Genomic DNA, 13,792 nt, shown 5'->3' with positions numbered 1-13,792 from the left:
TGCAGATTCCACAATAACAATTTCAGTTAGCTCTGTCCCCGCCGTTGCTTGTCCTTCGTCTTGCATGTGCTTGTATCCATCGTGAAAACCATGTCGCAACACGCCCTAATCATTCTCCTCTAAACATGCTCTCAAACACACCGGCGTTGTCTCCAAATGTAAATGAGATGACGGCCAACTCACGTGATATCAAAAACCATTCCACCCTTAGTCGAAGAATAGGTTTGCATTCGTTTTTTGTATAAGTCCCAGCTCCAGTCGTCACTCACTCCATGTACCACGCCTCCTTGGTCTATGTAGAGCTTGTAGTAGAACAGGTAGTGGCATAGACCATCCTCAGGGTACGAGAACGCCTGGGTGGTGTAGGCTCCAATGGTGCACACGAGCTCTTTGACTGTAAGCAAATACAAAAATTGTTCGGCATTTTTGCCCATGCCCCACAGTTCGCATCATTATTAACATAATAAAAATGCTCAAGTTTCTTTTTTCTCACTTTGTTCCAATATATGTTTAAATGGGAATATATTTAAGAGCTATCCCGGGTGAACATCATTCTTGAATGGAAGCAAGAACGGAATGTTATGGTGTGAAATAATCTCATCTAGCAGTATTACACAAAAGGTGCGGCATGTATAGCGTACGATCCTGTGTACTCTTTAAATACTGCAATACCACACCTATTACATTGGACATCACTTGAACTCCTGGACCCGCAGGAATGTTTGGCAATGAAGGGCCCGCTCGCTACCACGCCAATAAGAACCCGTACGCAAGACTTCTCATATTAAAGGTCGTTCCTAACGCTCCCGGATAGTCCTGTTCTACTTCGACTCAACCAGAGACCGTACCCCTCTTCACACTCCACTCGAACCAGGCGACAGCAATCACTTGTGAGGCAAGCTCCAGGCAAGCTGTTTTTTGTAGCAATAGTTAGGACTCGCATAGTAAATATGTATCGAAGACTAATGGAGTAGAGTCCCCTGTTTACAATCATTGGAAGCGTTTCCCGGACAGCCCTCATGTGCTCTGAGGCTGTCCTAAGATCGGAAACACCCTTCCTCACGCCCAAGCCGCACTTGCCGCAGGCTGCTCAAACTGGCCGTCAGGTCTCGGGCGATTACCCTGTTGTACCGGTTCACCGTGTTGCTCACATCCGGCGGGCTACACTATAGGAGACGAAACTTCTACTGTAATTTTCAACCCTTACCCGATGCGTTGGCTCAGGCAACTATGGCGTGCCTCATCGCCTGTGTTTCGTCGGCGCATTAAACCCTACATTCCACCAAATCAACTATAATTTCCAATAACATCTTCGCTGTGATAAAGTTTATTGTCCCCCCTTCTCCCTCTAAAAAAACACTAACTTTTGAAGAGCCACAATACCTTTTATTTTCGGGCTACTAAAATTCGTTATGGGGCGCCGAGATACTCTTATTTCAACTGAGATTTGTTTTTCCAACTTACTTATATTGCACAAAAGGACCGAAGAAAGCTATTTTACCTTTACGCAAATTTTTTATCATAACCCTGTAAAAATGACGCCATTAAAGCAAGCGAGCCAATTAAAGATGTAGATCTTTGCACAAGCCCATAGCATTAGCGTAGCATTCTGGGTACTTTGAAGTGTCAGAGAAGATCTTGGAGGTAGCCGTCCCTCAATCCTTATGTGCGCATTTTGAACGTGTTCTGGAATCTCACAAAGGCCGGCTCGGTTTCTCGGCTTGTGTTTCTTTTAGTTCAGTTGGCCGCACATTTGGGCACGTCTATGCTGTAGAGTAAGAAGATACAGACGAAAAGCTAAGACACCCCCCCCCCCCCCCGCCCAACTCCCGCTTGGCTACTAGCAGGAGAGCACGGCACTACGGAAATGCACCCATTGGATGAGGTGACACCAAGCGACACCTTACAGCGGCGATAGAGCGGTATTGCCAAAGCTATCGACGCTGGTAGCCTCATTATCGAAACCATAAAATGACAATCATTGGGGATGCATGCCTTCCTTGCGATTTCACATCACTGGAAAACACAAAAACAGCGAGTACTGCGCCATAGACAAGGGCAGATGCTGTCGAGGTATAGGAGTTTCGGCAGTGTACGGCTGTAAAAAAGTCGACGTCAACGAAAACTGATTTTATGAAGCGATGTGGTTCTTGTGCCTCACCTCACCGCGTGTTTCCTTCAAAATATCCCCGTATTCCAGAAATAAGCTAGTAGTTCCAGCGCATCCTTCGAGGTTCGCAAATCACACAATCATGGTAGGTGACTCTTCGTAACACCTGATATCGCAAGGACGTGCATGTAACAGCTTCCAAATAACCCGCATCATCATGTCCGTTTTTCATTATCGTCATAATTAACAACAGCGTACTCATTTCCACTGCAGGGCGACGGCCTCTCCCACTGACTCGGAAGAACTGCTGTCCTGAAGTGCTCGACTCCATTGTTGGCCCCCGAACTTCCCTATTTCATCGATCTATGGTGTTATTCACCTTCCACTTCTTCTATACACATCTCTTAGTGTACTCTCTTTTACCTTAATTGTGCACCGGTGTTCGGTTAGTCTCACTACATGGGCAGCCTAAGCCCATTCCTTTGTCTTTACTTGAACATAGCCACTATTCGAGCCTGCTCCCTGGACCAGTAGGCTCGTTTCAGGTCCCTAAGTACGAATCCTATGATTATTCCCTCCCTGGCACGTTGAGCCGTCCTATGTTTCCTTTCCAGTTGTTTCGTAAGGTGCTCAGTTGGTTGCATAGTTTCTTTTGAGTGATAGAGATAGCCTATTTTTCATTATTAGGGCCTCTTTGCAGCGTGTTCCCCAGTCCATACCTATTCTGGACCGGAATTTTCTCTCGCGGTCGGGGTGAGTACGAACCATCGAACCGAGGTAATATTTTTCGACGCAATATTCATTTTGTTTCATTAGCAGAATACAGCATTTTGGCTAGCTCATTCCTCATTACAGTACATTTATTCATATTATTTTGGCAGTTCTTTTTCATCGTAGTTCCTGAAGTATTTATTGCAGGTTTTCCGCAGTCTCACGCTTGGCGCTTTCCTCCCTTCAGTTGTTTCTAGACCGTTTGCCCCTAAAGATAACTCAAAAACATTTTTGCAAGAATGACTGCAAAAAGAGCGCCAATTCTGACTTCAAATATGTGAGCCCATGGAGAAATGAAAACGTTGAAAAAATCTGAGTCTAACCATACCATTGGCCTCGGTACACGCTGTAGTTAGGGTAAGCAGAAAGGGACGGGCGAACAAGGGAGAGTGTTTTTGCGCCTGTATTCCGTACAACTCCTGCTACTCTAAAGATAGTCCATGCCTTACAATTTAAGATATTCTCACCAATGAAATGCATACAGCAGCAGGCAGTGGATGTATTATCACCGCTTACATGTAGGCGGTTTGTAATCGAGATTGCGGCAGGATTAGAGATAAAATGATAATGCGGAATTTAACTGGCCCCTGAAAAAAAACCTGCTTGCTATCCCGTGAATTGTCCTGATATAGTGGTGTCCAGTGCTTGTAAGACTGTGCCACTCTCATTGATTTCTAGACCTTACTGCGACAAGATTACCACACCCCGTACTGATTAGAAATACAGGCTTACTAGGTGGTCTTGTTGTGGTCGTTGAGGTAGTCGTTGTGCTCGTTCGGCTAGTAGTCGTTCTGGTCGTCGCTGGGGTCTGAACTATGCCTGCAGAATGAAAATTGATCATCATCTTTCGTAACCTGCAGAATGAAGCCCTATCCAAATATCACAGCTGCTCTGCACCCCGAATTTATTCATCGCCAGGGATTTTCATCTCACTAGTGTTTACGGCTATCGGTTTACTCCTTTTTCTTGTCCCAAATTTCTCTTTCACGATGTTCTTACTTGGACGGTGCACCAGTGTGAGCTGCTTGACGTATATTCCCGCTAAAGTCTTATCATCTCTACATGTGAGCTAATATGTTCTAGGTGGGGTGTATTTCTAACCCAATTACGGCAATTTCTCAGGATACTTTTAAACACGATAGTCTTTCTTGGGCTACTTAAACCTAGAAATTTTGGTCCGTCTGCATGTCTGTCTGTCTGTCCGTCTGTCTGTATGTATGTATGTATGTATGTATGTATGTATGTATGTATGTATGTATGTATGTATGTATGTCTATATTACGCAAATATAAGACGTTACGCAAATATACGACACAAAATTAGTCTACAGGGAATATTTAGTGTTCCTTTATAAAAAATTCCTGGATGCTCAGTTTTTCCGATAGCAAATGATATTCTACATCTACTGTAGAACAACGCGTACAGCCTGCTGTTGCCCGCGCCACCTCCTGGCGGCATATGAGAAATCACGCGGAAACAGCAAAGAAAGGTTTCAATAGCTAGGTTTCACGTTCTGCTTGGAACGCACGTGGAACACGGCAACGCGGTTCTATAAACCTTGAAGTCGGCCGCCTCGATTCACGGGCGCGTCCGCCGTACTGCAGCGCTGGCATCGAGGAACCCCGCCTGTAGTAGTGGAACGCAGTTAATTCAAATCGCCTTGAGCAAACCTTTAGTGTGGTTAGCTTGAGATGAGCGCGACGGAACAGGAACAGCATGAGAGGTGAGCGGGAAAGCGAAAGGGTCATTTTCTTGGCAAATTTCTACAAAGACTGTCGTCTTTTGACGACATTTGCAACGAAAGGAGCAGATACGCGGCCAATGTTTTGAAGAACTATTTACAGATGTTCTCAATACTCCTAGCGCTAGGCGGTGTAGACAGCAAATCTTAATTTTCACAAATGTTATCCCTCACTGCGACCAAGCACACACACTTTTAAAACCCTACTCTGCGGAGGTTCCCTCAAAAACTCGCCGTCCCGAGACAAGCTGACATTCTTCTAATTTCTGCAGTCTAGGTAGATGTGCCTTCAGATATCTCGTCGATTCAACTGTAATTTTTAAGCCATAAAAAGGTTTAATATGGCAAGAACGACGCTGCACCCCTCACACACGCTACAGTGCTCGCTTTCTGCTATTTTTGCGTCTGTGCGAAGGCGAAGCATCACACCTATTGGACGCAATCTTCCACAGACCAGGGAGTGCCTCAGAACACGCACTCCTTTAAGAGTCTATTCATCACGCCGAGAAGTTCGAATGTGCAATCGCACATTCACTACGGCGCATCAGTCGCAACAGAAGCGCCCTCGCAATGACTGCAACCATCTGCGCGAACGTTCCTCGGGCCATCCTCTTTGGCTCTACGTTTACCGTCTGCCACCACTATAATATCTAGCAAGCTTCACTCGAGTCACCACGGACCATACCGCGTAGCCCGGCGTACGTCTTCCGTTGAATATATCACGCTGCCGCTGACGACTTTGACGGACCTTATCCTCAACGGGAGTCCTAATGCTGATGTTCAGTGCCTGAAGCGATACTACGGTCCACCGGTGGTTTTCTCATGGATTCTGTCAATCGGGGCGGCATTTTTCAACCCGAGGGTCAATAGGAAGAGGAAACAGTAGCCACCATCGAAAGAAATGTGACTCGCGCAGCCAAACAACAGCGAAGTGTTAAGAAACCGTCAGCGGAGCAGATTTCTTTCACGCTGAGGTGATCGTCACCATTGTGACACACAATAACTCTAAAAACAGGGAAGCAGAATTTGCTATCGGGACACTTAATCATGTTTTAACTCTCTCTCTCAATTCGGACCCATTTGAGCCCTCTTCGTGAATGTATGTTATCTGTCCCGGGTTATGGAAGACGAGGAGGAAGAATTATGGAAGACGAGGAGGGCGACCGCCTACTATCATGGCCATCAGGGGCTAGAGAAGGTAAAAGCGAATAAAACTCGGTTCGGCTCAGCCATGGCCTCGCGTCTGCGTCCCGTTCCATAAGCTCAATACGGCGTTTTGGCTAGCTTATTCCTCATTACAGTAAATTTATTCATGGTTATTTGGCAGTGCTTTCTAATTGTAGCTCCTGAAGCATTTATTGCAGGTTTTCTGCAGTCTCACGCTTGACGCTTTCCTCCCTTGAGTTGTTTCTAGACTGTTTGCCCCTAAAGATAACTCAAAAACATTCTTGCATGAATGACTGCAAAAAGAGCGCCAATTCTGACTTCAAATATGTGAGCCCATGCAGAAATGAAAACATTGTATATCAGAGCTTCTAACCAGACCATTGGCCTCGGTAGACGCCGTAGTTAGGGTAAGCAGGAAAGGACGGGCAAACATGGGAGATTTTTTTTGCGCGTGTATTCCGTACAACTTTTGCTACTCTAAAGATAGTCCATGCTTTACAATTTAAGATATTCTCACCAATAAAATGCATACAGCAGCAGGCAGTGGATCATCGCTTATATGTAGGCGGTTTGCAATCGAGATTGCGGCAGGAATAGAGATGAAATGATAATGTGGAATTCAACTTGCCCCCTGAAAAAAAACGTGCTTGCTATCCCGTGAATTGTCCGGATATAGTGGTGTCCAGTGCTTGTAAGACTGTGCCACTGTCATTGATTTCTAGACCTTACTGCGACAAGATTACCACACCCCTTACTGATTAGAAATATAGGCTTACTAGGTGTTCTTGTGGTGGTCGTTGAGGTAGTCGTTGTGCTCGTTCGGCTAGTAGTCGTTCTGGTCGTCGCTGGGGTCTGAACTATGCCTGCAGAATGAAAATTGATCATCATCTTTCGTAACCTGCAGAATGAAGCCCTATCCAAATTTCACAGCTGCTCTGCACCCCGAATTTATTCATCGCCACGGATTTTCATCTCACTAGTGTTTACGGCTATCGGTTTACTCCTTTTTCTTGTCCCAAATTTCTCTTTCACGATGTTCTTACTTGGACGGTGCACCAGTGTGAGCTGCTTGACGTATATTCCCGCTAAAGTCTTATCATCTCTACATGTGAGATAATATGTTCTAGGTGGGGTGTATTTCTAACCCAATTACGGCAATTTCTCAGGATACTTTTAAAGACGATAGTCTTTCTTGGGCGACTTAAACCTAGACATTTTGGTCTGTCTGCATGTCTGTCTGTCTGTATGTATGTCTATATAACGCAAATATAAGACGTTACGCAAATATAAGACAGAAAATTAGTCCACAGGGTATATTTAGTGTTTCTTTAATAAAAATTCCTATATGCTTAGTTTTTCGATAGCAAATGATATTCTACATCTACTGTAGAACAACGCGTACAGCCTGCTGTTGCCCGCGCCACCTCCTGGCGGCATATGAGAAATCACGAGGCAACCGCAGAGAAAGGTTTCAATAGCTAGGTTTCACGTTCTGCTTGGAACGCACGTGGAGCACGGCAACGTGGTTCTATAAACCTTGAAGTCGGCCGCCTCGATTCACGCGCACCTCTGCCGTACTGCAGCGCTGGCATCGAGGAACCCCTCCTGTAGCAGTGGAACGCGGTAAATTCAAATCGCCTTGAGCAAACCTTTAGTGTGTTTACCTTAAGATGAGCGCGACTGAACAGGAACAGAATGAGTGGTGAGCGGGAAAGCGAAGGGGGCATTTTCTTGGCAAATTTCTACAGACTATCGTCTTTTGACGACATTTGCAACGAAAGGAGCAGATACGCGGCCAATGTTTTGAAGAACTATTTGCAGGTGTTCTCAATACTCCTAGCGCTAGGCGGTGTAGACAGCAAATCAATTTTCACAAATATTATCCCTCACTGCGACCAAGCACACACACTTTTAAAACCCTACTATACGCCGGTTCCCTCACAAACTCGCCGTCCCGAGACAAACTGGCATTTTTCCAATTTGTGCAGTCTAGGTAGATGTGCCTTCAGATATCCCGTCGATTCAACTGTAATTTTCAAGCCATAAAAAGGTTTCATCTGGCAAGAACGTCCCTGCACGCCTCACTCACGCTCCAGTGCTCTCGTTCTGCTATTTTTGCGTCTGTGCGAAGGCGAACAATCACACCTATTGGACGCAATCTTCCACAGAACAGGGAGTGCCTCAGAACACGAACTCCTTTAAGAGTCTATTCATCACGCCGAGGAGTGTCGAATAGGCAATCGCACATTCACTACGGCGCATCAGTCGCAACAGAAGCGCCCTCGCAATGACTGCAACCATCTGCGCGAACGTTCCTGGGGCCATCCTATTTGGCTCTACGTTTACCGTCTGCCACCACTATAATATCTAGCAAGCTTCACTCGAGTCACCACGGACCATACCGCAAAGCCCGGCGTACGTCTTCCGTAGAATATATCACGTTGCCGCTGACGACTTTGACGGACCTTATCCTCAACGGGCGTCCTAATGCTGATGTTCAGTGCCTGAAGGGATACTACAGCCCACCGGTGGTTTTCTCGTCGATTCTGTCAATCGGGGCGGCATTTTTCAACCCGAGGATCAATAGGAAGAGGAAACAGTAGATACCATCGAAAGAAATGTGACTCGCGCAGCCAAACAACAGCGAAGTGTTAAGAAACCGCCAGCGGAGCAGATTTCTTTCACACTGAGGTGATCGTCACCATTGTGACACACAATAACTCTAAAAACAGGAAAGTAGAATTTGCTATCGGGACACTTAATCATGTTTTAACTCTCTCTCTCAATTCGGACCCATTTGAGCCCTCTTCGTGAATGTATGTTACCTGTCCCGGGTTATGGAAGACGAGGAGGAAGAATTACGGAAGACGAGGAGGGCGACCGCCTACTATCATGGCCATCAGGAGCTAGAGAAGGTAGAAGCGAATAAAACTCGGTTCGGCTCCGCCATGAACTCGCGTCTGCGTCCCGTTCCATAAGTTCAATAGGGCATTTTGGCTAGCTTATTCCTCATTACAGTAAATTTATTCATAGTTATTTGGCAGTGCTTTCTCATTGTAGTTCCTGAAGCATTTATTGCAGGTTTTCTGCAGTCTCACGCTTGACGCTTTCCTCCATTGAGTTGTTTCTAGACTGTTTGCCCCTAAAGATAACTCAAAAACATTCTTGCAAGAATGACTGCAAGAAGAGCGCCAATTCTGACTTCAAATATGTGAGCCCATGCAGAAATGAAAACATTGTAAATCAGAGCTTCTAACCATACCATTGGCCTCGGTAGACGCTGTAGTTAGGGTAAGCAGGAAAGGACGGGCAAACATGGGAAAGTGTTTTTGCGCGTGTATTCCGTACAACTTTTGCTACTCTAAAGATAGTCCATGCTTTACAATTTAAGATATTCTCACCAATGAAATGCATACAGCAGCAGGCAGTGGATCAACGCTTATATGTAGGCGGTTTTCAATCGAGATTGCGGCAGGAATAGAGATGAAATGATAATGCGGAAATCAACTTGCCCCCTGAAAAAAACATGCTTTCTATCCCGTGAATGTCCAGTTATAGTGGTGTCCAGTGTTTGTAAGACTGTGCCACTGTCATTGATTTCTAGACCTTACTGCGACAAGATTACCACACCCCTTACTGATTAGAAATACAGGCTTACTAGGTGGTGTTGTTGTGGTCGTTGAGGTAGTCGTTGTGCTCGTTCGGCTAGTAGTCGTTCTGCTCGTCACTGGGGTCGGAACTATGCCTGCAGAATGAAAATTGATCATCATGTTTCGTAACCTGCAGAATGAAGCCCTATCCAAATTTCACAGCGGTTCTGCACCCCTAATTTATTCATCGCCTGGGATTTTCATGTCACTAGTGTTTACGGCTATCGGTTTACTCCTTTTTCTTGTCCCTTTCTCTTTCACGATGTTCTTACTTGGACGGTGCACCAGTGTGAGCTGCTTGACGTATATTCCCACTAAAGTCTTATCATCTCTACATGTGAGCTAATATGTTCTAGGTGGGGTGTATTTCTAACCCAATTACGGCAATTTCTCAGGATACTTTTAAAGACGATAGTCTTTCTTGGGCTACTCAAACTTAGAAATTTTGGTCTATCTGCATGTCTGTCTGTCCGTATGTATGTCTATATTACGCAAATATCAGACGTTACGCAAATATAAGACAGGAAATTAGTCCACAGGGGATATTTAGTGTTCCTTTAATAAAAATTCCTGGATGCTTATTTTTTCGATAGCAAATGATATTCTACATCTACTGTAGAACAACGCCTACAGCCTGCTGTTGCCCGCGCCACCTCCTGGTGGCATATGAGAAATCACGCGGAAACAGCAAAAAAAGGTTTCAATAGCTAGGTTTCACGTTCTGCTTGGAACGCACGTGGAGCACGGCAACGCGGTTCTATAAACCTTGAAGTCGGCCGCCTCGGTTCACGCGCACCTCCGCCGTACTGCAGCGCTGGCATCGAGGAACCCCGCCTGTAGCAGTGGAACGCGGGAAATTCAAATCGCCTTGAGCAAACCTTTAGTGTGTTTACCTTGAGATGAGCGCGACGGAACAGGAACAGAATGAGTGGTGAGCGGGAAAGCGAAGGGGGCATTTTCTTGTCAAATTTCTACAAAGACTTTTGACGACATTTGCAACGAAAGGAGCAAATACGCGGCCAATGTTTTGAAGAACTATTTGCAGGTGTTCTCAATACTCCTAGCGCTAGGCGGTGTAGACAGCAAATCAATTCTCACAAATATTATCCCTCACTGCGACGAAGCACGCACACTTTTAAAACCCTAGTATGCGCCGGTTCCCTCACAACCTCGCAGTCCCGAGACAAACTGGCATTTTTCCAATTTGTGCAGTCTAGGTAGATGTGCCTTCACATATCTCGTCGATTCAACTGTAATTTTTAAGCCATAAAATGGTTTAATCTGGCAGGAACGTCCCTGCACGCCTCACAAACGCTCCAGTGCTCGCTTTCTGCTATTTTTGCGTCTGTGCGAAAGCGAACCATCACACCTATTGGAGGCAATCTTCCACAGACCAGGGAGTTCCTCAGAACACGCACTCCTTTAAGAGTCTATTCATCACGTCGAAAAGTGTCGAATGTGCAATTGCACATTCACTACGGCGCATCAGTCGCAACAGAAGCGCCGTCGCCATGACTGCAACCATCTGCGCGAACGTTCCTGGGGCCATCCTTTTTGGCTCTACGTTTACTGTCTGCCACCACTATAATATCTAGCAAGCTTCACTCGAATCACCACGGACCATACCGCATATCCCGGCGTACGTCTTCCGTGGAATATATCATGCTGCCGCGGACGACTTTGACGGACCTAATCCTCAACGGGCGTCCTAATGCTGATGTTCAGTGCCTGAAGCGATACTACGGCCCACCGGTGGTTTTCTCATGGATTCTGTCAATCGGAGCGGCATTTTTCAACCCGAAGGTCAATAGGAAGAGGAAACAGTAGCCACCATCGAAAGAAATGTGACTCGCGCAGCCAAAAAACAGCGAAGTGTTAAGAAACCGTCAGCGGAGCAGATTTCTTTCACGCTGAGGTGACCGTCACCATTGTGACACACAATATCTCTAAAAACAAGGAAGCAGAATTTGCTATTGGGACACTTAATCATGTTTTAACTCTCTCTCTCAATTCGGACCCCTTTTAGCCAACTTCGTGAATGTATGTTATCTGTCCCGGGTTACCTCATGAAAGTAGAGGCGACTATTCGGCCATTTTGGTTCCGCGCTTACCACATAGCACATCACTCGCCAGCTTCCATAGGATCGCCGTCGCGTTGCCTCCCTGTTTGCGTGCTTTTTAGCCACCTGTGATGACTACGCAGGTGTTTGTACGAACTGAATTCCCTATCTTGTATGTCAACACCTTTATGCGACGTCGATGGCTCGTGGGTACCAACGCAGACATGGCGAGCTGTTGATATCGTGTGGACAAACTTCGGGTTATTATTCTCGTGCTCGAGGACTATAGGAATATATTGTGATGAATTGCTTGTGGTAAACTCTGACAAGCAATGACCCGCATTCACCGGGACTGTGAGCAACAGCAAGAGGAAAGTGCACGAACTAGGCGTCGCGTTACGCGTTCCTACGGCTATAGGAGTCGATAGGAAAACTTACTTGGGATGCCACCGGTGGAATCGTCCGAACCTGATGACGGTCCTCCACCCCCGCCTTCAGTGTCCGAGTCGTCGTCAGCTGCGTGCAATCAGTTCCGCAATCCAGGCTCATTTTCACCGGCCAGCATGCGATGGCGAAGCTTCCATGCAAATCCACATCCCGGTGAACGAGAAGATTTTAAAGAAAACGAAGTCCTTCCACTATAAAAAGATGGAAAACTCGCGAAGGTGTATTGGTCGAAAACTATATTGACTTATGTATGGCGAAATATATTGATCAAAAAGGCGCACATACCCATAACTTACAATATGAATTTAAAATATTCTGACATAATTATCGGGATATTGTCGATAAAACAACACTAAGAGCCATTTTGTCCCTCTTCCACAGTAGACCGGTATGCTTCGAAAGAATACGTCAATTCTCTCATACTTGAAACTATACTGTTAACTGAACCAGACAACTAACTCAAAGTCACCATATGAGACAATCGTCTTTGCGGCCATTTTTAGCATAACTTTTCCCAAGATAAATGTATTACATTCCTAGCTACATATTTTATCCCAGTTATTCAGAGAGCCTGTGCGATTCTTTGTCGACGAGACTAGGCAGACGCCCGCAGTTTTGAATAGAACCAAGCGCAAGACAGCTTCGCTCTGTTAACTCTGTGTCATTCTCTTCTCTGGAAGTGGGTAACCAGATCAGCTGTTTGTAGGTGATTCCTTGACCACCAACCCACGCTGAAACCGCTCCGTCACGCCAATAATGCACTCAGCCGTATTGTGGCCTCGCCAGTTTTTCTCTTTCGTCCTCGCGCTATTCGGGTCTCGGCGGCATTTAAATTAAATTCGCACTTGTAGAAAAAGTACAAGTTAGTTTTCTTCGAATGACTTCGTGTTTTATAGTGCCCCCAGCGCTTGCCCAAAAGCAAGAGATGATTTATTCAATGAGAAATTAATCAATTTAGGGTAAAATTGTGATTCTTCCGCCAAATCGTAAATTTTCGGGATGTCTGCAAAAACATCACAAGAGCCGCTCTGCAGCCGATTCCAAAGCCTTGTTTACCTTTAGTCAACCAAGATGGCACCACCATACCGCGAAGGGCCGTTTTCTGCCCTGGATTTTTTTCCGACCATATTTGTACCTGGCTTGTGTATGTTATAGTAGATAATATTCGTTTCTGGAAACATGGTGTTCGCTCGATAAATATGTTCACGTGACACACCTTCGCTTACGGCAATTGTGCAGTGCCGTCTCAGACAACGCCAAAGCGCCGCAGTTCTGTGCAGCTAAAACAGGCATACTGCGCGCAGTACCAACAGCAGTACGCATCGGTGCTTCTATGTTTACGAGTACTTTTGTAACATCCACTGTTTACCCCACCATTGTTGCTGTTATAAAAAATGTGCCCTTAATATAGGCGAAAATAGCTCATTCGCCAAACTTGTAAGCCTTGCCTAATTTGTGTTTGTTTTTTGGCTGTCTGAGCCAATTGTAGAGCTCTCGCGTATCACATGATAGGTCTCTTGTGGGAAATGAGCTAGTGTGTCACCTGAGCATTCCCATTTTTCCCTATAATTATGTAGCTTATTTCAGCAAACTTTACGTTAAAAGTGGTGTCTGAAGGATTCTAACCAGGCAGTCTTTCGAATGAACTAAACTTGCGTTTTGTCTGCATGAACCCTTTACGTGTGACGCCTACGGCTCTATCGTTTTCGGGGGTCCTATTCCGCCACCATCGCGCACATTGCCGCCATTTTTCTTCTTAATTTGTAGGTTTCGTTTTTCAACACGCAACAAGAGAAAGCCAGCTTCTAAGCAGGAATGAATTACCGGGAAGACTTTGTTCTCAGCT

General features: G+C 45.6%; 1 long non-coding RNA gene across 1 annotated transcript; it reads right to left on the bottom strand.

Moving 5' to 3' along the window:
• Positions 1-216: 216 nt before the first annotated feature.
• Positions 217-12,020, bottom strand: LOC144149168 (uncharacterized). Its single transcript, XR_013318216.1, has 4 exons — positions 11,938-12,020; positions 9,448-9,534; positions 6,566-6,652; positions 217-394 (listed from the first exon to the last, which is right to left on the bottom strand). It is a non-coding gene; the product is annotated as an uncharacterized LOC144149168 (long non-coding RNA).
• Positions 12,021-13,792: the final 1,772 nt, after the last annotated feature.

This window comes from Haemaphysalis longicornis, unplaced genomic scaffold (assembly GCF_048455015.1).
Source record: "Haemaphysalis longicornis isolate Haplotype H1 unplaced genomic scaffold, Haemaphysalis longicornis Haplotype H1 scaffold_8, whole genome shotgun sequence".
In the NCBI taxonomy this organism is placed as follows: domain Eukaryota; kingdom Metazoa; phylum Arthropoda; class Arachnida; order Ixodida; family Ixodidae; genus Haemaphysalis; species Haemaphysalis longicornis.
The sequence above is the reverse complement of the archived record's forward strand: the minus strand, read 5'-3'. Positions and strand labels throughout refer to the sequence as shown.